Source organism: Phoca vitulina, unplaced genomic scaffold (assembly GCF_004348235.1).
Source record: "Phoca vitulina isolate PV1807 unplaced genomic scaffold, GSC_HSeal_1.0 scaffold9, whole genome shotgun sequence".
Taxonomy (NCBI): domain Eukaryota; kingdom Metazoa; phylum Chordata; class Mammalia; order Carnivora; family Phocidae; genus Phoca; species Phoca vitulina.
In genome coordinates this window covers 65,108,211-65,113,630 of record NW_022589712.1, presented here as the reverse complement: position 1 = coordinate 65,113,630, position 5,420 = coordinate 65,108,211, and the positions used below count along the sequence as shown (strand labels likewise).

The following is a 5,420-nucleotide window of genomic DNA, read 5'->3' as shown; positions in this document are numbered from 1 at the left end:
TCATTGAAACACTGTTGAGTACCATCCCCACATCTCCAGTCCTGATTTCTCTTTTTTTAACCAGAATCTTTTATCTCTATCTGCTCATTGGTATTTCTTCTTATATGGCCTAGTATCACTTAAGAAACAATATATTACAAATAAACTCATCTTTCCTCCCATGCCAATTTTTTTTCTCCTTGTAATTCTTCTATTCCATAAATGCTACTATCTCAGGCTTTTATTATCACCAAGGATTTAAAATGTGGAGTTATCTCTCTCTCTCCTTTTTGCAATCAGATAGAAGCAGAAGCACATTTGAAAATTGTTCTACACAAATTGTTCTTTATTATTTTGGCAGTGTGGAATTGAGTGGATGACTTAACCTTTCTGATCCTATTTATTCACCATTTCAAATTGGTATGATAACTTCCATCTCAGGGTGATTGTGGAGATTAGTTTTGGAAAAAAAAAAAAAAAAAAAAACCTTTCTGGAGGACCTGAATATGTTAAGTACTCACTAAATGCAAATTTATAACTTCATGAAATCTTTCTATAGTACTCATGTGCACCATATTGATCAGCAACATTTTACATACATACTGTATCTTCACAATTAGGAGTAAACTACTTGAAGGCAGTGACTCCCCAAATCCTTGGCATGGGGCCATACACAATTAGAATTTGGAACATGATAAAGCCTGTTGATTAACACATTAACATTACTTTAAAAATATAAGCATCGGGGCCCCTGGGTGGCTCAGTCGTTAAGCGTCTGCCTTCGGCTCAGGTCATGATCCCAGGGTCCTGGGGTCGAGCCCCGCATTGGGCTCCCTGCTCAGCAGGAAGCCTGCTTCTCCCTCTCCCACTTCCCCTGCTTGTGTTCCCTCTCTTGCTGTGTCTCTCTCTGTCAAATAAATAAATAAAATTTAAAAAAAATATATAAGCACCATTTTGGGGGGAGGGAGTAAATGTGAACTCACTGGCTTTACCAACATTAAGGTAATATATATTAGTTTGTTGTTGTTTTGCATGCTACATTATGCTGTCTTCTCTATAAAGCAAACTTAAAAGAAATGTGTATAAGAAAATAAGAGGGCTGGTGCAAAGGGACTACTGTTTTTGACAGTCAGAGGAGAGTTTTCAAAATCTAATGCCAGATGTTGGGTCAATCTTGGGAATCGCATTGCTTTTAGTTTTACATTAAGAACTTTATATCTCTTTTTAAGACATCCAATAATATTGCAGCAATTACATTTTGAGGCAAAAGCATTTTAGAGACCAAACGCTTTTTTCCCCTCTCTCTGAAATATGATTATTTCAATTACTAGTAGCAACAATTAATCACTAACTGATTCATCAGCCTGCAGCTGGGATTGGAGAGCTGACTTCCTTTTTTTATTCCTATTTTATGCTCTACTGTGCTCAGCAGGGATTGAGTAATAGCAAGCTAATAACCTTTCCCTACCCTCAATACCTTTTTCTAATACCAGCAAAGAAGAAACGTTTGAATGTTTTTTCCCAAGTACATCTTTCCCCCATACATTTCTGAAGGGAACTTTAGCATTGCAAGTCTTGATCCATTTTGCTGTAAGAATAAGACATTATAGAAAGATATTTCCTTAAGGTTTGACCAACCATTCTTTGCTATGTTTTGTTAAACAGCTCATGCTAGAGGAATGTATATATAACTCACTTCAAATGGGTAGTGCTTATCTATTTCTTGGAACTAATCTGAGTCATATGACTCCAGATATACAATATATTAATATACCCACCTACCCAGCAATAGATCTCCAAGCATTCTTGTGTTCTGATTATCAATATGTTGCATTTCCTAGAACTCAGTGTGAAGATACTGTAATCTATTTGGGTTCTTAGGAGGAGGTGCCAGAAGCTTGACCTAGGACAAGCATACTCATCCTTTACTCCAGAGGAGTAGGTTCTCTTATAGCAAGGGTTCTCAATTAAAAAATCCATAAACTTCTGGGTCACTGGAGTGGCTCACTTGGTTGGGTGTCAGACTCTTTATCTCAGCTCAGATCTTGATGTCAGGGTTGTGAGCTCAAGTCCTGTGTTGGGTTCCATACTGGGTGGGGCCTACTTAAAAAAAGAAATAAATCCATAGACCTCAAACTGTCTGCAAACATCAAAGCACAATTTGTGTCACTGGGCATTTTCTATATTTTTCATCAGTTTTTCCAAAATATTAAAATCAATCCCCTGAGTTCATCTCAGGACATACTGAATAATTTTCTATATAAGAACATTAATTTATTCACTTAACTATTTTAAAGTCTAGTATCCTATGAAAATGTTAGCTATAAGTTCTAAAGTCTACTCTCCCTAATATAACTGAAATCATAATTAGTATGCATTAGTAATACAGATGTCAAGAATTCAGTAAGGTCTGAGACTTTACCCTACCTATGTGCTAAGTCAGCTTGCTATAGTTTCATGGGTGCTGGGGGAAGACATGAGACTCCTGAATCAGAAACAAAGAACTTTATTACTCACAGCAATAGTAGTAGTCAGAGTATCAGCATTTTATGCTGGTGTCCCACAGGGCAATGTTAAGTGGGCCGAGTGCCCACTCACACATCATGATTTGACTTATAGAAGTAGAATTCCAACTGTAGGAAATAACGAATCCTTTAGAATGGGCAGTAAACCTGATCTTTGCCCCAAAGGGAAACAATATCTGAACAGTAAGACCCATGGAGAATTGTCTTTTAACTATATTCATTCCTTGATTCAACACTGTTTTGACTTCTGGAAAAACTTCCTATGAGTACACTACTCTGTCAGGCACATTGATCAATATGACTCACAGAGATTAGGACTAAATCTGTTAAATTATTCTCATACTACATTTAATTAGGGTTACTATCAACAAGACTCTGAGCATCAGGATGAGGCAATATTCAGTATTAACATCAAGTGTCTTAGACCCAATCAGCTAGGCAAATCTCAACCATCTGGATCTACCTCAGAAATCCGGCTGTATTCCTCCTTAAGTTTCCACATTGACCTTTCCACTTGGCTCAAGGCCTTAATCCAGGTACAACTGGGTATATTAGAGATCACACAGACTCTACCTTGCCCTGCAAGGAGAAAATCTACAGCCAATACCATCCATAACAAGCCTGGCCACTGAGTTAAGGCTAACCTGAATGCATTCTAGGACTGAGGTGGTATCTTTAGGATCATCTCAATTAATATCAGAAACAAACTTTATATCACTTTTCTTCATGAATTTGTGTGTCATCCTTGCACAGGGGCCATGCTAATCTTCTCTGTATCATTCCAATTTCGGTGTATGTGCTGGTAAAGCAAGCACTTGTATCCCTTTTTCCTAATAGAATTTTCTAATTCTAATTTTCCCTGTAATGACTCATATTGTAGGGGAAACTGACTATGAAGTTGGAGTAAGTAGCAAATCAGCTACGCTTCTGGGAAGATTCCCCAAGCAACTAAGTGTAGCTCATTTTGGAGACACAGAAGAGTCACTCAAGGGCTACATTGTCTACTGGGAGTGTTTCCTTAAAATCTTGGAGATCTCTTATGATTACTCCTAAGAGGACAATCATCAGTTTAGGGGGAGAGAAATAAGCTAATCCTTGGTTTCCACACAAGACCTACCTATAATCCCAAAAGTACACTTGGTATCCCTAAAAAGAGAGCCATTTACAATTATGAAAGCTCCTGAAGTGGAATCTACATCACCCAGAAGCACAAGATGATATTGCTCCATTTGTGGTCTCCAAGCTATCTGGTAGGTCTTAGGTTTCAGTTCAGTTGAATAATTGAGTCTACTCATTGTTTTTGAAGGTAATGTTTGAGGATAGTTAGTCCAGTCTGTCTGGTCCATGCTATCAGCCAGATAACCTTCACCCAATCCAGGAAATCACTATGCTACAGCAGTGGGAATGTGGATGAAGCAGATAACTAAAGGTGTTTACAGGAATTATACTGGGGAAAAAAGGAATTGTACTGGGAAGTGTAGGGACTAGGGTTATTACCTTCCCTTTTGATAGACTTTTTGGTAATTTTAAGATGAATGGCAATCAAATGGTGACCAGAGCTGTCTTATGGGGAATTATGACCCAGAAATCAGTTAAATTTAGGTGCTTGATAGTTTGGAAGAGACACATGAGAGGATTTTTCTTGAGGAAGGCTCCAGCCATGGTCTAAAGGAAAAAATAAATATTAATGTCCTTTTGCCATCTATGTCTCCCACGGTCTAAGATGATCCTTCCCCAGATGCCTGCTTGCTGTTCTTCCTACAGTGCCATAAAATACCTGTGTCCCATTACAGTAGCTATAACTTTACCTTTTCTCAATCATCCCCTACTCACACTCCCAGTTTTAATTTAGAAGGGACAGGTGCAAAAGTTACAAAAGCAATTTAGTTAAACTTATAAACTCTGTTATTTCCCTCACTTTGGCCAGTGTGGGCTGCTGTAGGGGAACTTAGCAAGCAGCGTACTTGACCAAGTGGTCATTATCTTTATGATGTAACTATGCCATTCTTCTAAGAGAATCCGGGTGGTTGAATAAGAATTAAACAGAGGTTGTACAAACCAAGCCATCCTGGAGTTGATAGTGAGGAAAAGTAACAAGTAGCGTGCTCAATAATGGTCAAGTCAGAATCTGGAGACAGCTTTATTTAGTGGTCAAACTGGTTTACTACAGTGTGTAGATGAGGAAGAGTTGAGGGAGGTAAAGCCAGAAACCTTTTTGGGTCAATTTTTGAGGCTATTCTAATGTTCTACAATACCAAATGCCTTAGTCATTATAGGAAGTCCATTGAGTAACTTGATTATTATTAGCTCATTGTCATGTGACTTATACAGAAAAGACACACCAGTGTTAGCTGTCAATGGTCCATAAAAGCTGAACACATGGCATAGACTAGTTTAAAGAGCCACCACAGTGGTGTGTTGGACTCTGCTGATCAGACATGGAACAGCAACACTGTAATCTGAAAATTGTTGAGAGCTGTGAGCACTGCTGATCCCCCTGAGAGGGGTCCATATTTTGGTTTAGTTGCTATGCAATGAGCAGGTGAGGGCAATCCCCAATGTGATATGGTTTCTCCTACCACAGGACAAACATCCACTTATGGTAAGATTCATATGTCTGGTGTACAGTGGTGGACTGTGTGTTATAAACCTATTGTCCTTTACTTTGTGCTCAATCTATGGTGATGGATGTGTTGCCATATCTGGTGGGAGGTAAGTCTAGACAGAAATAGTGGCAATCTAGACAGTATAGCACTTGGTCTCGTCAAAGAACAGGCCCTCACTGTAGACATCTCCATGACTGGCCCAGATGGTTCAATAGGCAGCACAATTTGTTTCCACAGTTGGTGGTCCTAAAGAGAAGTGTCTCTAATCTGCTAGGCTCTAGTTTACCAGGTGGCAGAATAAACAGTCTAG

The 5,420-nt window shown here is 38.8% G+C and overlaps 1 pseudogene; it reads right to left on the bottom strand.

The window, feature by feature from the left end:
- Positions 1-3,206: 3,206 nt before the first annotated feature.
- LOC116634850 lies at positions 3,207-3,319 on the bottom strand (annotated as a pseudogene).
- Positions 3,320-5,420: the final 2,101 nt, after the last annotated feature.